Source organism: Clarias gariepinus, chromosome 22 (genome assembly GCF_024256425.1).
Source record: "Clarias gariepinus isolate MV-2021 ecotype Netherlands chromosome 22, CGAR_prim_01v2, whole genome shotgun sequence".
Lineage (NCBI taxonomy): Eukaryota > Metazoa > Chordata > Actinopteri > Siluriformes > Clariidae > Clarias > Clarias gariepinus.
This window is the reverse complement of record NC_071121.1, coordinates 15,814,454-15,839,306: the sequence shown is the minus strand read 5'-3', so window position 1 is coordinate 15,839,306 and position 24,853 is coordinate 15,814,454.

Sequence of the window (24,853 nt, the reverse complement as noted above, 5' to 3'; positions counted from 1 at the left end):
CACAAATCCCACCATCCCACCCCTGACACTCATCTCCAGAGATAATGTGTGACAGCCATGTTGAATGGCAACCCCTGGGACAGGGAATGAGATGCTCAAGATGAAGGCAATGGCATTTTTCAATGTGATACTGGGCCAATTGCTCTTGGCTGTATGCTTCTCAGTGGTTCAGATGCTGGGGGCAACCCCACACCACAATTCAGTGGCCAAATGGAGTAAAGTGTGAAGGTGAGTATCTTATACAATACTGTATGTCTCAGTACAGTATGTGCATTTCCACACTGTGAACACCTTCCGTACCCAGTAGGTATTTGAGTAGTGTTGTAAACAGGGCAGGCCATGAGCAGCCTTGTAAATGCAAATGAGGATGTAAAGGGTCTTCTTAAAAGGTTGTGATTGAATTTCTAAAATAGGTTGAGCATCAGCCAAGGGCAGTAAATACATTAGATAATTGGGTACTTGAAATTATTGGGCCAGGTATGTGGCCATGAAATTTCCTCCTTCACCAAAGTCTATTAGAGCTGGAAAGAATAAAAAACGATCATGTCAGTTTATAGGTACAGACTCAAGAATTTGTTGTTTTTAATATAAAAAAATAAAGGGGCTTGCCTAGGACTACTGCTGTGCTACTGGGTAGAAGGTTATTTGGGATATTTTCAACATTGTCAACAGTACCAAGAGTACGCAGTCTGCATAGGGCACCAACTCCCAGGGGGGCACCATCCCAGCTGCTCAAAAAATAATTTTATATATTATAATAATAAATTAATACGAATAATATACATATACAAATGAACAAAAATATAAACGTATATATTGCGTTTAACGGTAAACGCAGAGTAGGCTAAGCACACGTGATGACGCGCGCGCCCTCACCTCTGTTACGGCTGCCTATTTGGCCAAAAATGATAATAATTGAACAAAATGCCTGGTCCTAGAAAGAGACATCAACAGACCGGCCCCGAGAAACGAGAGAAAAAAAAGCCCAAGATGATGCCCGTGTCAAACCCCTGGTCTGATCATTAAGTCTTTCATTTTTTTTTCTTTTCTTTCTTCTCCCTTCCTCTTCCCCCGTGTTGTTTACATGTCTATTCAAGTACATGGCATTTGTTTTTGATCCTTTGCCATGTGCCCGCGTCTCTGACATCACCACCATCCCTCCCACTTCCTCTTTATCACTCTATCAAGATGATTGCACTCACCTGTTCCCCTCATTTGTTTGTTGTAATCATTCACTCTATTTATTCCCTCTTTTCCGTTCTACTGTGTCAGATCGTTGTTCCTAGCCATATCGCTCGCCCATTTCATGTCCTGTCTAGTCCTGTCTGTGTAGTTTGTTTTGGCTCCAAGCCAGTATCATCCGGTACTGTTTTTTCACTTTTTTCCTCCCCCTCTCTGGGTGTTTTTGTCTTCTTTGCATCCAGGCTGGGTCCTGTTTTTTTTTTCCTTCATTAGTGTGCGCTGCGCTGCGGTTTCCCGTCCCGAGGCCGGCCTGCTCTCGCCCTTCTTCGCGGCCGTGCAGTTCAGCGGGCTTCGGCCCTATCCCTGCTGGCCACCGATGGAACTACAGCCACGTCTCCCGGACAAGGCCTTTTTCCTCTTCGGAGTGGTTTTTGTTCCTCTTTTGGGACGTCAGCGCTCCGGGTTTTTTTTTTTAAGAGAAAGAACAGTGCAGCTTGTCACTGTTTTTATTATTTCTATTATCATAATTTTGTTTTGTCTCTGCAATAAAAAAAAATAAAGGATTGGAAGAGACCTGCACTTTTGTCCATTTCGATTCCCTGACAGAACGATCTGACCAGCATAGACGCAGCAGGTCCAGACCCCATCAGATCAGCAGTGGCCCAACAGGGGGTGCTCCTAGGCCAGCATGAGACCCGGCTGGCATGCACCACGAGAGAGGTCGAGTTCCTCGCCAACCAGGTGGCAGACCTCACGGCACGCATCCAGGAACTCCAGCGGGAAGGCACTCAAGCTGGTACCGTCCACCTCTCCTCACGTCACGATCCTGAACCCCACTGTAACAACCCATCTCCCCATTACGGGGACCCTAACTCCTGCCGAGCCTTCCTGACATAATGCTCTGTAGTGTTCGCCCTGCAGCCACGCACATTCGCGGCAGAAGAGACGAGGGTGGCATTTATCTTGACTCTTCTTACGGGCAAAGCTCGGGAATGGGACGTCTGTCTGGGAGTCCAGAGCCCCGTGTTGTGACTCATTTGATAAGCTTCGACAGGAGATGTTAAGGCTTTTTGACCAGTCCGTCAGAGGACAGGAGGCAGCAGAGAAGCTCGCACGGCTTCATCAGGCAGGCCTATCAGTCACAGAGTTTGCCATTCAGTTTAAGACCTTAGCAGCCTCCTGTGACTGGAATTAGGCAGCCTGTCGGGCAATGTTCCGGGAAAGGAGGAGGAGATACAGGACGAACTGGCCACCCATGACCTGCCTCGCGACCTTGAGGACCTCATCGACCTGGCACTCCGCATCGAGGCTTGTCTCTGTCGTCGGCACCAGCGCCGGATGATCCGTCCCTCTAGCAGGGTGGAGGGCCCTCACTCTCCCGTGGCGACCGTTGACCTGCCAGAACCTGAACCCATGCAGGTGGGACGCCACCATCTAACACCCCAGGAGAAACAATTGCGCCTGGTCAAAGGTCTGTGCCTCTATTGGGGCAAGCCAGGCCACTTTACCGCAGCCTGCCCAGCAAAAGCCAAGGCTCATGCAATTCCCGGGCCATGTCCTTGCCTCCTCATCGCCCTTATGACTGTGCCATTGAGCTCCTCCCAGGCACCTCTCCGCCCAAGGGTCATTTATATTCCCTTTCAGGTCCGGAAAGAGAGGACATGGACACATATATTAATGAGTCCCTCAAAGCCGGCCTCATCCGTCCCTCCTCCTCTCCCGCGGGTGCGGGGTTCTTCTTTGTCAAGAAGAGAGATGCTGTCCTGCGTCCCTGTATTGATTATCATGAGCTGAATGACATCACCATTAAAAACAGGTACCTCCTCCCTCTTATGTCTTCAGCTTTCGAACTTTTGCAGGGAGCCAAGGTCTTCACCAAGCTTGACCTGCGCAACGCCTACCACCTTTTCCGTATTCGGGAGGGAGATGAGTGGAAGACAGCTTTCAACACACCCACGGGACACTTTGAATACCGGGTCCTTCCGTTTGGTCTGACCAATGCTCCTGCTGTCTTCCAGGCCCTGGTCAATGATGTGCTGAGAGACATGGTAAATTAATTTGTCTTTGTGTACCTAGATGATATCCTGATATTTTCTCCCTCTTTGCAGGTACACACTCGGCACATCTGCCAGGTGTTGCAACAACTTTTGGAGAACCAACTATTCGTGAAAGCGGAGAAGTGCGTTTTTCATGCAAGGTCGGTTTTGTTCTTGGGGTTCATAATTTCGGCAGGTGAGATCAGAGCCGACCCTGCTAAGATAAGGGCGGTAGCTGAGTGGCCAACTCCTGACTCTCGGAAGGCTCTGCAGCGGTTCCTGGGGTTCGCCAACTTTTATCGGCGTTTCATCCGGAACTTCAGTCAGATGGCTGCACCCTTAACAGCGCTCACTTCTCCAAAGGTACTGTTTAAATGGAGTAATGAGGCCCAGGAGGCCTTTGATAAATTAAAGTCCCGGTTTGTCTCTGCTCCTGTGCAACAGTTTATTGTTGAGGTGGACGCTTCAGATGTTGGAGTTGGTGCGGTCTTGTCACAACGCTCTCTTCGGGATGGGAAAGTGCATCCGTGCGCCGCCTTCTCCCACTGCCTGAGCCCCACTGAGCGGAATTATGACATAGGTAATCGGGAGTTGTTGGCAGTCAGACTGGCTTTGGGTGAGTGGCGTCACTGGCTAGAGGGCGCAGTCCAACCATTCATGGTCTGGACCGACTACAAAAATTTAGAATATATCAGTTCGGCCAGGAGACTAAATTCTAGACAGGCCCGCTGGTCCCTTTTCTTTAGCCGTTTTAATTTTACACTCTCCTACAGGCCTGGGTCCAAAAACACCAAACCAGACTCCCTTTCTCACCTGTTTGAGACCCTCGAGAAGGAGGCCTCCATTGACACCATCCTGCCCAAGGGTGTGGTGGTGGCCTCACTCTCATGGGATGTCGAGAGGGAGGTTCAGGAGGCCCTAAGTAAGTGCCGTGTACCCAGAGGGGTTCCAGCGGGCAAGTTGTATGTCCCTTTGAGACTGCGTTCCAAAGTCATCCAGTGGTGTCACTCATCCAGACTAGTTTGTCACCCAGGAGTTCGGAGATCACTGGCCTCCATCCGTCAGCGATTTTGGTTGCCCTCCATGACCAAGGATGTTCGTGGCAGCTTGCTCAGTTTGCGCCCAGAACAAGAGTTTACCTTCGCCTCCCGTTGGTCTGCTTCGCCCATTACCCATCCCCGCCCGCCCGTGGTCACATCTAGCTCTTGATTTTGTCACTAGCCTCCCGGAGTCAAGGGGCAAAACAGTCATTCTCACGGTGGTGGCTTTCCAAAGACCTTTTCCATCCCTCTTCCCAAGCTCCCCTCCACCGAAGAGGCTGCTCAGGTGGTGGTTGACCAAGTATTCCGGATTCATGGTCTTCCGGTAGACGTGGTCTCCGATAAGGGCCCACAGTTCGTCTCTCGGTTTTGGAAGGAGTTTTGCAGACAGATCGGGGCCTCAACGAGTCTGTCATCTGGATTTCATCCCCAGACCAATGGGCAGTCTGAGCAGGCTAACCAGGATTTGGAACGTGTTCTCTGCTGCCTGGCATCCCACAATCTGGCCTCCTGGTGTCAACAGCTGTCCTGGGTAGAGTATGCCCACAATACTCTACCGGTTTCTGCCACAGGTATGTTACCATTTCAGTGTTCTGTTGGCTATCAACCCCCTCTGTTCTCATCACAGGAACCCGAAGCAGCAGTTCCGAAGCCGCGGCCGATCGTCACTGGACTCCTGCCCCTAACTATGTTTGTGGTCAAAGAGTATGGCTTTCTACCAAGGATTTGCCTCTCAGGGTAGCCTCACGCAAGTTGGCTCCCAGGTCCATACCGGATCACAATGGTCTTAAACCCAGTGGCGAATGTTCTGGATCAGGCGCTGGTCGAGGACCTCCGTCGACGACGAGGTGAGCCCCTCTTTGGGGGCGCCTAGTGGCGCCCAGGGGGGGGGTGGGTACTGTCAAACCCCTGGTCTGATCATTAAGTCTTTCATTTTTTTTCTTTTCTTTCTTTTCCCTTTCTCTTCCCCCGTGTTGTTTACATGTCTATTCAAGCACATGGCGTTTGTTTTTGATCCTTCGCCAAGTGCTCGTGTCTCTGACATCACCACCATCCCTCCCGCTTCCTCTTTATTACTCTATCAAGATGATTGCACTCACCTGTTCCCCTCGTGTTCGTTGTAATCATTCGCCCTATTTATTCCTTCTTTTCCATTCTCCTGTGTCAGATCGTTGTTCCGTGTCGCTAGCCATATCGCCTGCCCATTTCATGTCCTGTCTAGTCCTGTCTGTGTAGTTTGTTTTGGCTCCAAGCCAGTATCATCCAGTACTGTTTTTTCACTTTTTTTCCTCCCCCTCTCTGGGTGTTTTTGTCTTCTTTGCATCCAGACTGGGTCCTGTTTTTTCTTTCCTTCATTAGTGTGCGCTGCGCTGCGTTTCCCGTCCCGTGGCCGGCCTGCTCCCGCCCTTCTTATGTTCTGTCTCTCCGCCTGAATCTCTGCAATAAAAAAAAAATAAAGGATTGGAAGAGACCTGCACGTGTGTCCGTTTCGATTCCCTGACAGCCTGTGCAGCACTTTCAGGTACGTTCATAGTCCTGTGAAACTTAATTTTATTCTGTCGATGTTAATAATGTGTTTTAATGCCGGTAATAATTTTACGACTAACGCATCTTTCTTAATATAATACAGTGATGCTCCCTGTAACTGTTGCCTCTGCTGAGTGAAGTTTTTCTAAAATGAAGCTCATCAAAACGTACTTGCGCTCATCTGTATCACAAGAGCGCATGAGTGGTCTGGCAATTGTCAGCATCAACTCTGAATTAGCAAAGGCTTTATCGTATGAAGAGCTCATTTACGACTTTGTCTCAAGAAAAAGCAAAGTGTGCCATTGTAAATTTTTACCTTTGGAAAGCTCCAGCAGATGACAGTGTTGATTTTATTTCAGTTTATTATTGTTTATTTTATTTATTATAAATGTTTTATTTAAAGTGTAATTTTAGTTGGTATTTTTTGCTCTAGAGCTACAATTGTAATTTATAAATGATACAATTTATTTACATATTTACTTTTATTTGAATAAAGTTCTATTTTGGCCCCTATAGTAGGTGTTTTTTTTTTATTATTATTATTTTATTTTTACTTCCATAATATTTGGGAGAGGGGGCACAAAAGTAAATTTCTGCTTAGGCCAGCAGCGGCCCTGATTTTCAACACAGACAAAATCATCTACTACTTTCCTGTTATTTGGTAGACAGTTGCAATAATAAAAATGATGTAGACTATGGTGTGCAGGTAGGATTGAGATGTGGATTGTAATTGTAAAATTGTAAGCTGCATTAGATATTTGGGATCTTTTGTGTCATAAAACCACAGCAGACCAACTCTTCTTGGTGCTCACTAAGCAGTCTTATTTTGTGGAGTTCTGGTTTGCTTACTTGTTCCATTTGGCAGTGAATCACTATATCCTTTATTTTTTCCCCTTTTTTTTGACTATGGCAGTTGACTGTTGTTGACAAGTATGAAACAATCCAAATTTGGATGGGACGTAATCAGAAGTAATCACATAAGTAACAGTAGGGGTTTTACACCCAAAATATAATAACCTTTTCTAAAAACATAACATTTACCATGTACACCACAACTAACAGTGCTCAGAGATGTACAATGCTGGACAGGGCTGGACTGGGACCAAAAAAACGGCTCTGGCATTTTTGGCCATAGCGGCCCACCATGATTATTTAAACAATATGCTGAGGCATATGACACATCAAAGGATATGTGCGCTCACTGTTTTGTTTCGAACATTAAACCACAGTAACCTGCATGGAAGCGAATAACCTTGATAAAAAATATTCTTAATTATTATTATTGTTATTATAGTCTTTTATTAGCAATTATCTCTCTCTCTTTCTCTCTCTCTCTCTCACACACACACACACACACACACACACAAGAGTGACCTCCAAGCTAGCAAGGATGAAGTGCTGCACAAAACTTATAGTCTACTGTTAAATGTTTTTAAGTCTGACTGCAATAATTTGAGCATTTGCACAGTTTTAGCCTACAAATTCTCCAGATAGCTTACTATTTAGTGAAGATGTAGGCTGCACATAACATTTTTATTGTTAATTCCATGGGCTATCATCATTCTGCGTGTGTGTAGGCCTACGTGTGTCTATCTAGAAATCTGATAGTCAGCCATGTCATTTATATAGCTCTGGGAGTTTATTTGTTGTACTGCGTGAAGATTGACAACAATTTCAATCAATCGTGACAGACGTAAGACCACTTGTTAATTTGATGTAAACGGCAATGTAGCCTAGCCTTATTGGCAGACAGTTCATTTGCGAGTAGCAGCTAGGTAGGCTAGTGGTGCAGGTTGTCGACAAACACTCAAATGCACGAGTGACAGACAGACACACACACACACACACACACACCACAAAAAAGCCCTCTGTCTTCCCTACATAAATGTCCCTCCCTTCACTCTGCCAACATTTTGGCTACTTTTTACCGAACTCGTAGCTATTCTGAAGCCTTCCTCAACCTGTGCCTGCTGGGTCACGTCTCTCACCACCTCCTCCTCCTCTGAATCAATTTTAATAGCTACTCCTTCTTGATCTGTGTAACTAACGTTGACGTTACTCTGTTGTACACCTCTGGCAGCCTGAGCACTCTGCACTGCCTCTGCACTGTTGCTAGATGTTGATGGCCCTACACCAGCAGCTGCAATTGAACGTGTGAAGCTAGCAAACATTTCTGTGATTTTCGCACATTTTGCTGCTTCCACTTGTAGGCTTTTGCGTCTTTTCTCCCGCAGCTTCTCTGCACCCCCCTTGCTCTATTCTAGTTTATTCATTGTTATAGACGGCCACATTAAGGCTACTACTACCATTCAGCCAGGAGGGGGAAGACTATCACGTGTTTCCTCCAAACCGCGTGACGTCAGCCGACCGCATCTTTTTGAACTGCTTGCTCACGCACCGTTAGAGGCGGAGTAACACACTTGGAGGAAAGCGCTAGCCGCTCCTTCCGCGTGCGCGAGCTTACAGACGCCCCTGATTAGTTGTAGAGCTGTGTGGGAGCACAAAGTACCTCTCATCCCTCCCCCCTGAGAGAGCTCGGCCAATCAGCTCTCTCTGTGCCTACGGCTGTGAGAGGAAAACAGCATCACCCGGGGTTCGAACCAGCACTCCCCGGATGATAGGGCGAGCACTTTACTCTTTAAACTTTAAAGCAGTCTTTTAAGTTGCTCTGGATAAGAGCATGCGCCTAATTGTACTAAATGTCACTTTTTTATAAGTCGTTTAATAAACCATTTTAGAAAATATTCACTTTTGTTGTTTATTTAGGAAATTAAAACATATATTTAAACCTCAAGTCATTTGATGAAGCAACTGTTATTGAGAGTAGCTGAATTCTTCTGATTCTTCTTGCTATATGATTACACATTATTTTAGTGTGTACTTAATATAATAATATAAATGTAAAAAAGTAAGTTACAAATTGGGATATTAATTAAGCAAATGACAAAAACACATTAATAAAAAAATCTTTATCTTTATTTAAACACCAACTTTCCATTCTATTTAAATATTTTAAGAAACCATATCGCTTCATTTCTATAACAAAAGTGCAATTTAACAAAATCACTTAAATGACTTTTAGTCTGTACTATGGACGTGTACACACTTTACCTTTGTCTCCAACATGCAGCCTTTGAACAAATCATCCAAATATACCAGACACTGTTAAATAATTGAGTGTGAGCACTAAATAATTCAGTGCATGTATTAAAGTCTGCTCTCCAGGAAGGTTTTGGCTCATGGAAGTAAAGGAGACAAATGTTCATGAAGAGGAATACAGGCCCTGGATCTGTCCACACATGATCAGACACATTTGGCATGACACATACTTCCCGGGCCTCCAGCATTAGCAGCTAAAATTTGAATAAAGAATAACTAATATGCCAAAGCAATGGTAAGCTCAAAAAGGAAAATGCTTTTTAGATTAGTTAAGACCACTTCTCTGGTTTTGGCTTGTCTCCATGAGCTGTGGTTAGACTGCTAGCTCTCCTATGAGTTCTCTGTTAAGCGACTGTTATTGTGAACATATGTACATGAATAACAGCTTTCTTTTTGCTGTATTTGATGGGATTAGCTTATACTGTGAGAAGTGTTTCTTGCTTACAATTAAGTAATGTTCACACTTGTTAGTATAACTCCTGGAGCTGGTTTATAAGATCAGTGGAGTCAATCACCGATACAGTACAAAACAAACCTGTGCATGCATTATAGGTTAGTTGTAGTCTGCCGCTCAAACGGAATGATGTTGAAATCTGCCACTGTTTAAACATGAAATACACTATATTGGCAAAAGTATGTAATCACGTGTCCATTAAACCCATATGTGATTCTCCCCCAAGCTGTTGTTGCAACATTGGAAGCACACAATTATATACAGTAGAAGGCCTTCATGTGCTGTAGTATTACAATTTCACTTCACTGGCACTAAGAGGCATAAATGTGTTCCAGTGTGATAATCCCTATGCATGAAGAAATTGGAACATTGACTGCACCCCAGGGCTTCTTGCCCAATATCAGTGCCTGACCACATTATTACTCTTGTGGCTAAATGGGCAAATTTCCACAGCTACGTTTCAAGCCATTTCGAGGTTATTATAAAAGTTAAAGATCACATACTGTGGGTATGATTGTCAGGTGTCCACAAACCTTTGGCCATATAGTGAATGCCTATTAAAAATTCCACAAATTACAGTATTATTGCTTATCTTAGCTAGTAGTTTGTTAGAACCAATGGCACCTTTTAAGGAAGTCCTAAATTAGACTTTTCAGTTGGGACTCCAAAAAGAGATTTTTATTGAAACTATTTTTTATGGACTAAAGAAACTTTGCACTATAAAAAATTAGTTATCAAAACCAAGAATCTAATTCATAAGTTTGTTTGCCTTGTTAAATTGAGACAACAGGTAAGGGAACATTACTGGCATGTTCAGCAGAGCTTTACTTTGTTGTGGATAAACTACCTCACATCTTTTTAAGGCACACTGCACACATTCATAATATTTGCCATGAGATTATCTCCAGGCAACATGTCTTGGTATCCAGAGTGAGGAAAATAATTTTTTAATTATGCATTTTGTCTTCACACTATCATGCCCCATTTAGACAATGCTAACAGATATACTGTAGGGCCAACTCAACTTGGTGCAACGCAAGCACACATCTAGAGATGGTTTTATGTTACCAGGAATACCAACTGCTGCCAAAAGCAATTACAAATAACATGCTGCAGTCTTCACCACTCTCAGATAAAATGAGAGTTACCTTCATTTACCTTTTAACCCAGGGGCATGGAATCATTTGGAAAATGGTCAATAAAGAAGCTTAAATTGAATACAACAAATTAAGTAAAATGTATTTGCTGTCATTCAATTTCAATAATCACTTTATCCTTGTCTGGGTAATATTGAATCATATTATAATAACCTACTCTAGAAACACTGATTTAGGTTTGGGTATAAGTCAAGAACATACCATGGGCAAAACAAAACAAAACAAAAGATCTTTTAATTAACCCTTTAAATCCATGACTTGTGTAATTGTGTTTAATTACCCCTTAGTTTTTTATGTTATTGTCTCTTTTTTTGCAACAACAGTATAAACTTGGGAATGTATCATGTATCATGCCACATGCATGTGACTATTAAATAAGAGAATTGAGAATTAATGCCCAATTTTTATTCCAGCCAACTGTTCAGGTTTTTTTTAGTAAATCTCAGCAAAATGTGAGTCCAGTTGGGCTCAAATGAACTCTGAATGTGCTAAATTAACACTAGGGATTTAACTGGGGAGTTTGAGTCTGCTCTGGTTTTTACTGTTGAGATGCAGCTACATGGGATTAATATCACATTACAATTACTTATCACAGTGTGGCACAATGCTGATCAAAATATAGAATATTCTTTACTCCGACATTAGAGTCTAGACAGAGGTCTATGGAGGAAAATCTATGTCAGGTGTGATACAGCTTGACATGAAACAGATTCGTTTATTCTAGATTCCCTAATTAGTGTGCATATGCAAAAGCGTCAGTGTAAGTGTCATTGTTGCCACAATAGATTATGCTAAGCGCATTTTATGTAAATCCATAAGATTATATGTCTAAAGACAAAAGATGGATTATGTGGCATGTCACAGCCTTAACTTACCAGTCTGTCAAACACTAACTGCGGTAGTAACCAGTTTGTTTTAGTACTAAGTAATGGTCTTAAATAGTATGCAATTCTAGTTTTAAATCTAGTTAGTTAAGCAGCAGCAGACAGATGGAAAAAAATCACGTACAGTAGCTACAATAGTGCAGCATGTTGGTATACTTAAATCTGACTCCCAGTAAATTGTAAGAAAAAAACAACAGCCTTTATAGGAGATATGTATTTCACATATTCCTATATGCTAAAAATGCCATTTACAAAAATTCTAAAATTTTTATTTTTTTTATAATAATAAGATGAAAAGCCCAGTTCTAAAAGTCTGTTCACATTAAATGCATCCTGTCACATATACCCTCACATCAAGCTGTGCATCAAGACCTTGTTTAGTTTTATTGCAAAAATCATTTAAGTCCACATCAATCTTTAAAACATTGCTTTAAGCCTTATACACCCCGAAAATAGTGTGCAGCAAGAAGTTACACATCACATTTTCAATCAAGACCTCACTGAGTCCTACTGTAAAAATCATTTCAGGCCATACTAAGCTCTTAAATTAATGATTTAAGAGTGACATTGGCCTTGTTTTACAAATCAAAATACTAAGCATAAAGTCCATTAAAATCTCAAAAACATATTTTTTTACACTGTGTATTTAATTTAAAAGCATAATTACAAAAATGCATGCTATTATTATACATCAAGCTGGACAGCAAAAGTGCTTTCTATACCAAGATGTTTATTTTATATTAACATAGGGATCTAATAAACACAAATAAACCAATGTTTATTTACTGCTCTACTGTCTCATGCAACTTTCTGACAAAATAATCTTAGATGAAGATCTAGACCAAGTTAATTTAAGGGCATTGAATTAAGGCAGTTCATAACAAATTTGTAAAAAAAAAAATAATAATAATAATAGCTTGTAGCATATACTATATGTTTTATATTGTGATATAATCTTCAATGTTATTTTCTGCTTAAAACATATTACTTATTACTTATGACTGTGCAAAGAAGTGCATCCAAAACACCTATCTGATTTAGCACACTGGAGAAAATAGACATGGTGAAAAGAGACTTAGGCCCTAGTCACACTTGACATTAAGATATGTCCTGGGTGACAGACTGTAAGTAGACAGCACTAAGTACAAATGTGAACAGGGTCCAGTATGTTTTGAAGATGCACTATAATCTGACTTAAACCCCTTTTAGTCTTCTTTAGTTGTCACACTTCCTGTTAATTTATAAGTTTCATTAATGATCGAAAAGACTGAAGCTGCCTATATACAAGGGGTATTCAATTCAAACCAGGCTTGTGATGATATTTCTCATGATTGAAGGATTAGGATCAATTGCCATTTATAGCAGACTTTAAGCACTGTACACGATGATCCCGGCCGAGGGACGCAGAACCGACTGCGTTTTTTCCCATAAAATTTTCCGCCAGGAGAATGCCTGATCCTTGAAAATCAATCGATATCTGTATTTATAATTTGTTATGGAAAAAGGCAAAATCAAATGCTATTGTTCCGATATGCTTTATTTAACCATATCATTGTTTTCCAGATACAGTGGAGCCTTGGATTACGAACATAATTCGTTCCATAAATAAAATTTTCCCCATAAGAAATAATATAAACTCTAATCATTCGTTTCACAGCCCAAACAAATAAATATAAAAAATAATAATAAATATGAAATATTAAGTAAAAATAAAACAAATTAACTTGCACTTTACCTTTAAAAAAAAGTATAAATAAATCCCAACAAATAAGTGTTTCCATTTATGCGTGCAAGCGCTTTGTGTGTGTGTTTGTGTATGTGTGTGAAGCTAAAGTAAGAGGAAAAAAGGAATCAGCCCCTCCCCTTTTCTCATCTTACACAGGAACACTTCCTCCTCTCTCATTAGAGTTTCACACACACATTAACGGAAAGACTGTTTTATCTGAAAAATTAGCAAGGAACATCGCTAACAACTCTCGCATGAGTGTACACCAACAGAATCACTGCTGTAAAGTACAAATAAAAAACAAATTAACCTGCATGTTACCTTTGAAAAGAATTGCAACAGAACAGTGTTTCTGTGTAGAGCAGAGAATGTGTGTGGGAAGGCGCAAGGAAGAAGGGGGTGTTTGTGTAAAGGCCAGAGGAGAAGGGTGTGTGTGTGTGTAAAGACGAGAGGAGGGGTGTGTGTGTAAAGAGGCACGGTGTCAAATTACACGTGCCCACACCTAACGGCATGTTGACCCAGAGAGATAAAGAAAAGGGATCTTTAACCTCTCTAATAATACTTTCTTCTGCTTTACTTGCGCGCGCACACATTTTTAGTAAACAGTAAACAAGCTGTACACACATGCATACAAACACGAAATAAAAAATGTTTATGCGCACACACGAGGTCACAGTGTTATAGTAAACAGTACATGCGTGCATGGATGTTGATTATACCAATGAGAGACGCGCACTCACTGCACAAGACCAAACAGGGGAGACGATTACCCACAATTCTGCAGTGCAAGAGAAAGAGAAAAAAATTATCTTTATTGTAGATTTCTTAAAGGGTCTAACAACCCAACATGTAAATCTTTAACCATATTAAAATCTTTAACCATATTACTGCTGTATTCTGTGGATTATATGGTTTGTGAGGCTATATTAATTCAGAAAAATATATCTTAATAATGTCATCATTACAACAATATAATCATCATCACTGTTATTAATTAATCTGTAATATGCTGTAATATGCTTTTGTTAAGCAATGCCTACTACAGTATTAAATAATGTATATAAACATGGGTGGTTGGGTGTAGTAGGGGTAAGCACTGTGGCTTGACACCTTCAGGGCTGCAGGGTTTGAGTCCCGCCTGTGCACGTTCTCCCTGTGCTTGCCATGTTTCCTGCAGGTCTTACAGTCAGAGACAGGCAGAGCAGGGTAATTGGTGTTTCCAAATTTCCTTTAATGTGTAAGTGAGCATGTGAGTGTGTATGAGTATGTCCTGCAATAGATTGGCACTTGTCCAGGGTGTACCCCACCTAGTGCCCCGAGTTCCTTACGATAGGTGCCAGGCCTCCTACAGCCCTGTACAGGATAAACAGTAAGTAATTGATTATATTTACCACTCTTACTGTAAACGGTTCCATATGGTACAGTAAAGGAACTTCTATATCAACATTTCACAAAAGCATTTTATCAGGCAAGGGTTTTAACCACAGGCTTTCCCATTATAAAACTCAACAAGGTCTGCACTCACTTGAACATTTAAAAAAATAAAAAGTATATATATTTTAGTAGGGTTCTGTGTAAAAGATGCAAAGGATACTGTTTGCTGGCTATACACCAATTTGCAAGAGAAATACTATTAAAAATAAGTTCAGTTATACTACAAAAGGAAATTTGATCCTTTTGCAAAAAGCCTGAGTGATCAATGAGAATGGGGAAGACAGCATCTAAACATACCAGTTCACCATAATACTCTATGTCCATGAGTCCCCCAAATCTGCTCCTTTACCAAAGTCAGATCTACAACATTTTACATTGATTGATTTAGATTTACAAAAATGCTTGGCTAAATAAATAGGTTTTTAGCCAAGGCTTAAACACTAAGGCTATGTCTAAGACCCGAACATTAATTGGAAGGCTATTCCATAACTTTGTCAGGAAAAGCTCTTAAACCCCTGCTGTAGTTATCATAATACACAGCATTGACAAGCAGCCTGTATTCTTTGATTGAAGTGGGTTTGGCAGATGGTGGGACACTAGCAATTCAAAAATGCTTTATACATCAAAAGTAAAGGTATATAAGTATTTTAAAATTGATGTGAAATTTCACAGGAAGCCAATGCAGTGTGGATAAGATAGGGGTAATGTGCTCGTATCTTCTAGTTCTAGTGAAAACTCTTGCTGCTGCATTCTGAACTAACTGAAGCTTGTTTATGCACCTTACTTTCTGCATCGTTTAGTGAAAATATATTCCTTATCTTGGCAATATTTCTGAGGTGAAAGAAGGCTATCCTGGTAATATTATCTATATGAGCTTTAAATGAAAGACTGGACTCTATAATCTCATCAAGGTCTTTTACTGTTGCACTTGATGGAACAGAAAGGCCATCTAAAGTTACAGTGTGATCAACAAGTTTGCTTCTAGCTGCATGTGGCCCTATGACTAAAAGATCTGTCTTTTCAGGATTAAGCAAAAGTAAGTTAATTTGTCTAACAGTCTTTTGTGTCCTTCACACATTGCTCACCATACATGAATACACTCAGAATGGGACACTTACATATACAAAGAATTTACGCAGTTATTTGTGCCTAGAACACGGTATTATAGCTAGCTTAGTTTGTCATAGTGCAAACCAGAGAAAACCAAGAAAGTACATTAGTGTAGACTCTGAATAGAAATGAATTATATTGCTGTTATAAAGTAGATATTTGCAAGTCTGAGACAGGTTAGAAATGTGATGCAAAAAGGATGGTTGGTTATCCAGAGCTATATGTACACAAAGTATATGTGCTATGACAGATGGTGTGATCTGTAAGTTGTCCAGGGAGATTACAAGATCTTGACAAGAGTATGGATCTCCAGGGATGAAAACTACAGCTCAGTCTTGCTGAGATTTAGTTTTAGCTGATGTGTTGCCATTGATGACGCCCTGCTTGCTGAGATCCATGTGAAAACATAAATGCCTGAGGAAGGAAATGAAAATTGCATAGCATATTAGTGGTATGAAAATCCATGTAATTATATGACCTCACTGACAGATCAGGTATAAAAGGAATACTTAAGAGGACCCAGTGCTGAGACTTGTAGTACATCATTGGAGAGTCTACGTGGTTCCTGCCCATGTCACCTGATATGACCGTTTCTCCAGGTACGAATCCCTAAATTTATTCTTAGCACACCAAAGACAACGGAAATAATCGTGCTTAATCTTATTAGTAATTCTAATGTTGGTGTTATTCCAAACATAGTTAAATATATAAAAATAATTAAATAATATTACAAATAAAATGATATTTTTTTAATATAATAACACAATCACTATTAAAGACATTAATAGCACAACAGTATACTGTATACAGACTTCATGCTTGTTTTGTGCTCTGACATGAACTGTCAACTGTGGGACCTTATATAGACAGGTGTGTGCCTTTTTCCAAATCATGTCCAATCAACTGAATTTACCACAGGTGGACTTCAGTTAAGCTGCAGAAACATCTTAAGGATGATCAGGGGAAACAGGATGCGCCTGAGCTCAATTTTGAGCTTCATGGCAAAGGCTGTGAACACTTATGTACATGAGCTTTCTCAATTTTTTTTTTTTTAATAAATAGAATAGAATTCTGAGAAAAAATAAATTTAAACCATTTTAGAATAAGGCTGTGACATAACAAAATATGGAAAAAGTGATGCGCTGTAAATACTTTCCGGATGCACTGTACATGTTACATTCTCATTAGGGGCTGACCCTTTAAAGGTTTGATCCTAGAACTTCTTAGCTGATCTAGCAGTATGAAGCAGCCACATCAACATTCAGAGTTTGCTGAACCAGAATGGTTAGGGTGTTTGTGAATCTACAGTACAGCAAAATAGTGAGAGAAGTGATACTGGTCAGTAATTGCTTTAAAATGGATGAATGTAAGACAACTACAAGTGATTTTGCATTTGCTAAAAATGTCTTGTGACATTTTTACTAGTAATCCACTGTTTTTAATCCACCTGCAGCCATATGCCTTAGTCTAGTAACCTGATTAAATGTCCAATGAATAAAATGTTCTGGATAAATTACTATTTTATGATAGTGGAAGCTATATTCTAAAATTCCAATTCTAATGCTAAGGTACCACTGTATTGGTCTTTAAAAAATTTTTTTAAGTGCCTTTTGCTTTTATTCTACATTTTATGCGGCAGCAGCAAAAAAATATTATTAATATTAAAAAATATATATTCTTAATATAAATAAGTAAATATTTGTCCGCTCTACCATCTCAGGCCTAAAGACAAATGTTTGTCTATGAAATCACTGATATGTTATTTTTGAGAAACACCATTGTTGACATTTATAATAAAGAAAAAGCTTAGATATTGGAGGCATGAACTGCATGGACTACTGATGTAAATTGAACTTGCTAACTTTGAATGGAAAAAAAAGTTGAGCAAATTTAAATCCGCTGGGAGGCCTAAGTAATGGCTTAAATAGAAAAGTAATAACATGCCTTATATTAGTTTGGCACGGGTATTTTGTATTCAGTTTTATTTTAAAGTGAATTCAATTGCACATGTGATCATTTTAAATTGCTGCATCACATACTATATCTATAAATGTTTGCAGACACCTGACTGACATACATGTTTTGTCCTTCCCCCCTCTTCTGCCACAGTTGTTTAGAATGTCTTTTCATGCTTTACATTTACATTTAGGCATTTGGCAGATGCTCTTATCCAGAGTGACTTACATTTTTATCTCATTACACATCTGAGCAGTTAAGGGTTAAGGGCCTTGATCAAGGGCCCAACAGTGGCAACTTGGTGGTTGTGGGGTTTGAACCTGGGATCTTCCAAACCGTGCTCCAATGCCTTAACCACTGAGCTACCCCCTTACCCCTAAGTCAGAAATGAATGCTTTATTGATTTTCATGTTTTTTTCATGATTTCTTAAGATTTTCTTTCACTAAAATTTAGTGTCCCAAACATGTCCCAGTGTTTCTAAAGTTGGAAAAGAAGAATTTGAGTGGCCTGCACAAAGGTCTTACCTCAACCCCACTGAACTCCTGCCTGACATTAATTTCTGACTTTCCTTACATTTCTATGGCTGAATGGACACAAATCCCCACAGCGACATTTGCAACAACTCTTTCTTGTATAGGTTGTTAAGTGGGGACAAACTGTGAAACTTAACTGCAAAAAGAGTCATAGTTCAACCTTGCTGATATTTGCCCTGACAACAAAAATGCTTGAGCATTAACTTGTATCATGTTGGTTTGGGGTTAAGAGGGATGTTTGTATCATTTCAGATGGCCATTAGTTCTCTACATGAGTCAGAAAGACCTGGCATGGCTGTGTACACATACATGTCTGTATGCTGAATAAAAACATGTTGAATGCTAAACCTTTGTTTTGGGAATATGTTAAATGAGCAATGTTAACCCAGGACTCCACAAACTTAATATACTGGACCCCAAACCTTGATAAATTCAACATTTTTCAATTGCCCTATTACTTTTAAGGGCCCCGCTGTCTCTTCAAATTACATTTGAATACAACATGCACCACACACATACGGTCACAATTACCAAAAATCTAATTAAGCATACCTGTGCCTCATTGCAGTCACTTTATTTAAACATTTTTTTACAAACTTTTTTATAAACTTTTTTTAAATGCTATTTTTCATCTGTATTAACCCTATACTGCATATGTGTAAATAGCCTACTATAAATAACCTATAAACTTGCCAAAAAAACTTGACAAAAATGGCATTTTTCAACTGTATTAACCCTTTACTGCATATGTGCCAATAACCTACTATAAATAACCTATACATTTTTTTTATTCTTGTTTTTGATTTTAAAATATTTTCTTTGCACTCACTCAGTTTTTTTGCACATCACCTGTTGTTTTAATTCAGCCTTGGAATGCCATTTTGGAATTATTTGCCTTATCTTCAGTAAATGCTATTTTTTTCCATCTGTAATAACCATATACTGCATATGTGCCAATAACCTGCTGGAACTTCTTGATGTTACATTACATTTTGATTATTTTATTGTTTTCTAATATTAAAATTACTAACTCATTGTCATTACGTTGGCCAACAGATGATTTACAAGTTCAAAATTATTTCAATGAGGATTGTGTACATCTGAAGAAATTGTGAACCAAACTATCAAAATTACCCAGAATTTTTTATATATAATTATCAATTGCTATTACAGCATTTAAGCCAAATGAAATGCAAAATTTGAAATAAATGGCTTCTTTGGATAGTACATAATACAATAAATTGTCTGTGTTTTTACATGACAGAACAACCGGCACTCACACTAACACACACACACACACAGAAAAAGAATAAAGAATGTCACTGCACAGTAATTTATATGTGACAAATAAAGGCTGAACATACTTTAATCCCTGACACCTGTATGTATGTAACTAAGTATTCCCTTCCATTTGGTAGGATACAGGCAGAAAATGACAACACAATATTATCAACACAAATTCTATGAGAAGATAAATAAAGTGTTATGATCATAATCTTCTTTTAGGAGGCTTTGCTCCCCTATGTAGTGATACTCTCTACACTCAATGGGCCTAAAAATAAGGACATTACAAAGAGCATGAACATATTTTAAGAACATGATGGTTGACAACTGTTTCCAGAAAATATTCTCTTACAGATTTTGCACATTAGTTACCCAAATCCTTCAGTAAATATCGTCTAAATCTCTTTAGCTAGAGTTTAGCCTTGTTTAGAAGGGCAATTAAGAGAATGGTAAATCATGTGAATGTGGGCAAATGAATATTTATCACCGCCTGAACATTCTGATTGGCAAAGATCCCTATTTTGTAATGTTTATTCATAAAGGGATTATGTAAAATAGCCAGGGGGTGTGTTGGTACATTCAGACTGTTCCTAATGGTCAGGAAAACCAAAGTGTTGCAGCTGAATGGAAGATTGTTTGGGGAATAAAAAGAAATGACATTTATTCCCAAAAGAAAAAAGCTTTGGTCCCACTGCAATCTATTTCTGCAAGCAAAATGCATGCATGAGTGTCTGTCTGTGGTCTGGGTCCCTTTGTATTCCACTGTGTATTCTGCAAAATCTGTTTGTGTGTTTGTTGCATGTGCGTGTTTGCGCTTATGTGTGCATGCATGTGTGTGCATGGAGGGGGAGGAGGAGTTATGTGTTGTTGCAAGTCTGTTTATGTTTAGAGGCCAGATGGGACCACATCAAGACCTGTCCCTAACCAAACAGTAGCACATGTTCTTTGACAGGCCTTCTGTTCATCCTCTTCTATCTTCTCCCTCTTTATCATGTGCTTTCTTGTCACCTCAGTGACCTTTATGCTGAAAGCAGAGATTTTTATCACTTTTTTACAGCCTTCTTTGTCCTTCCCACTTATTCTTGTCTGATTAGTCATCAGTCATGCAAAAATTTTATAAGACAGGTGGCCATTAAGAAAGAAGAAAGGTCATTAAAGTTTCACCAATTGTAGACGGTCCTCAATTTTAGTTTAGCTTAGATCTTTCACTAATCTGCTAATCTGGTAGTTAACAAAGTGAAGGAAAGGATTTGCATATAAAGCAATTCCTAAAAAGGAATTAAAGTTCAACTTTATAACCTGTTGTTACCTGACCTAACCTGTTGTTATGTTCAACCTGACAGCAAGAATGTTTAGGCTGACTTACCATGGGAATCATTAAATAGTCCTGGCAACGGCACCCATAATGCTGTGCTGTGCCAAATTGTGCTGCGCCTGCTACTTGCACCAAACATGGTCAGTCTGTCAAAACACATATGGGCCGGATCAAGGCACATTTTAAAAACAAAATGCAAAATTAATAAATTAATAAATAAAGTTACTCAACACTGATTACAATGTACTGTATATTTATTAAAGGCGGCAGGGTGGTGTAGCGGTAAACTCTGTTGTCTTGCACCTCCAGCGTCCGGGTTCGATTCCCCGCCAGGCTCGATTCCCGTCTTTGCGTGCATGGAGTTTGCATGTTCTCCCTGTGCTTGGTGGGTTTCCTCCTACAGTCCAAAGACATGTAGGTTAGGCTAATTGGTGTTCTCAAATTGCCGTAGTGTGTGAATAAATGTGTGTGCCCTGCAATGGATTGGCACCCTGTCCAGGGTGTACCCAGCCTTGTGCCCTAAGTCTCCTGGGATAGGCTCCAGGTTTTTGCAACCCTGAATACAGGACAAAGCGGTAAAGATGGTGAATGAGTGTATATCTATTGATAAAATGAAACTTTAGTTTAAGTATTTAGCAACTCCTAAAAGTCAAGCAAGTTATTCTGCTGTTGACCAGATGACATTTTCATGTAATTGTTGGTGTACAAACATGTTGATTGGTTATTAAAGGACATTGAATAAAAGCATTTACCATCACCTAGCTCACTAAGTGCTGCCATTTAGCTAATGACTTAATGAGTTTTCAGCTATCCTCAGCAGCTTTAGTATCAGGAGTGGTATGTTTCTAAATTCTGTATTTCTTTAGACTTTTTTTCCTTTAACAAAGAACTACTGACTTTAGTATAAAACATGCATGTATAGTAAAGCACATAAAAGGTATTGTCATATTTGAACCATATAGAAAAAAAATATTTAGAACTAAAGTTGTTAAAATCTTATTTTATAACTGGATTAGTTCAAAATCTTACACAGAGTATTTGAACAGTTTGACAGCAAAATTAGTTAACTTCATTCTTGATATTTAAAAAAACAAGCCTTTTTTTAAATGAAGCGAGAACGATTGCAAATGGATAAAGAATATTTTTGTGCATGCTTTACTTAAGTCACAAACAATTTAAATAAAAGAAATATGCCAAAATATTATGTCAAAATTCTTTGGATTATATAAGTGTAAATTTCGTGTGATTTTCAAAAATCTATTACTTTATCTCCCACAGTTTTGTCAAAATGGATAAATCAGTCTGCATTTGCATTTATGGTTAATTAAGTATGCATTTTAGTATTAATAATGGTTGATGTTTAATAAAACATATAAGAATCTCAGGCTTTGATTGTGTTTTTTTTCTAGTGAGTCTATGGCAGCAGGTGCTTCGGTTTGCAGATTTGTCTAACTGGTGTTTCCAAATTTCCCATAGTGTGGAAATGAGTGTATGTTCTTGTGTCCTGCGAAGAACTGGCACCCAATCCAGGGTCTATGCCACCTTGTGCCCTTAGTCCCTTGGGATAGGCTCTGGGTTTCCCATACCCTGAACAGGATAAGGTGAGAAATTATACATTTACCTTAGACATGTGACTGTGGAGATATCTAACTGTTATCTCTTCTCTTCTCTCTCCTCACTCTCGTTCTTAATTTGCAAACTACCATCATTAGGCATTGCACAGCAGTGCCTAATGATGGTAGGTACTGAACACTATGTTCTATTTTCCTTTAGCACTGAAAACATAATACAATGCCTTGCAAGAGTATTCATAATTCAGAACTTTCAAATCCAAATTTTAGCATGTTACAACAAAAAATAATTATGAAGTGGAAGGACAAGAAATGGTTTTCAAAAATTTTTACAAATAAAAATCTGTGTGGTCTGCATTTATATTCAGTCCCCTTTTACTCTGATACCCCTAAAATCTAGTGTAACCAATTGTCATCAAAAGTCATCTAATTAGTAGTGTGTAATTTAATCTCAGTATAAATACTGCTGTTCTGCGAAGCCTAACAAAATACATTAACCTTTATGGTTGTAATGTGACAAAATGTGGAAAAGTTTAAGAGGTATGAATAATTTTGTAAGGAACTATAGAAAAGGCCTATCTACCTCATGGTTTAGCTAGAGCTAAATTCTGTGGTTTATTCTTTCTAATCTCAACATTTGATTATATGAAATACTTGGCTTTATATACCCAGATTTCTTTTTTGTGACTATATAATTGGCTTGTCTAGACTTTTTAGCCATGTAATGGGCCTTAAAACTATTTGTTTATGAGACTTTACATGTTATATGATGACACCCTTTATGTAAATTGAACTGATCGAAAACAAATCTGTATTGTTATCTATATTCAATTCAATTCAATTCAATTTTTATTTGTATAGCGCTTTTAACAATTGCCATTGTCCCAAAGCAGCTTTACACAATCAAAAGAATTATTTATGTTTGTATGGAATTTGAATGTGTATGAATCAAAATGGTCAGTTTGTCCCTGGTGAGCAAGCCGAGGGCGACAGTGGCAAGAAAAAACTCCCTGAGATGGTAATAGGAAGAAACCTTGAGAGGAACCAGACTCAACAGGGAACCCGTCCACATTTGGGTGAAACAGAGAGCAGGAATTGATCTGCATTCATACTGTGTGTGTTACCATTTAAAGTAGTTACAGGAGCTATAAACAATTGTTCCTGCATTTTCTCTTAAAGATAATGAAACATCCTGTTTGTCTTGTTAGTGAGAATTCACAGACAGAAGTATTCTGTGCTGAAAACATTCTTGTGGATTAACGGTTGATTGCTACAAAGCTTTTACACTGGAGATGTATTTTATAAATGTTTAAGAAACCAATAATGTTTAATCCAAAATTACTGGATTAAAAAAATATATATAATTAACAACAGGTTAGTGTCATATGGATTGGTGCACCTTAGAGTTACTATCACCCTAAAGAACATTTTCTGCCATTAAAAGTTTGTCCTAAAGAGTTTTAATCCTCAGTTATAACTATAAGCAATAGCTCAGAGCATCACCCTAACAAAAATTATTTACTTTTAGGACTGTACATATTCTCTGCATGCCATATTAATACATCTAATCTCCTATTTACAGTATATTTGTGTTTATGATCACAAAAAACATGAAGCAGATGCATATCGCTTGATGTTTGCCTGCTCTTATTTCACATCTACACTTTGCCATTATTTAGGAATGTAGTTATACATCATCATTACCTGAAAATAAATGTTATAATGCATTTAATTTTTATTTCTGTGACTTGTAAATTAAATATTTGCGTTATTAATTAATTATTTTTTTGCCAAATTTCTTTCCTGAATGCTGTTGAATAAATTTATAATAACAGGGAACCACACTTAACCCACCCTTCTCATGTATATACTGTACATGCTTGTACACAAAAGCTGAATCTGTGTTCCAATTAAATATGGTCCTTTGAGTGCCAGGTGGTGGGGAAGGTGAATTAGTCTTTGGCCATAAACTATTCGTGTGTGTTTTTAGTTTGCTCTGCATGACTGAGAGAGCTGGCCTGAGAAGAAAAATGTTTCTGTGTGCCTTATTATATGCCTTATCCCTTATGACTATCATAATGCATATTTGAAGGTGAACAAATGATACTGAACAAGAGTACAGAATGAAATAGAGAGATGAAAGAACTAGAGATTAGAGCTACTGCTGAGTGATTGGAAGTAATTTCACTCTGATGCCTTTTTGCTTAGCTATCTTTCCTTATATACTCACCTTTGCTTTTCATCTTAGCTGAGTGTGGAAGAGAATATTGATGATTGTTATGACTATAATATGGGCTGGTTCAGCTCTACTCTTTTGTCATTGCAACTATTGCATTTTATTTCATCTCAAAGAACTACTTCAAATGTTGACCTTCTTTTCTCTGGTAAAAGAGAAAAAGGACAGCGAAATAAAGTGTACAGGCAGATAAAAGTGAGAAAAGGAGACAAGTAAACATCATCTCCTGTTGCTGATAAGGATTCACA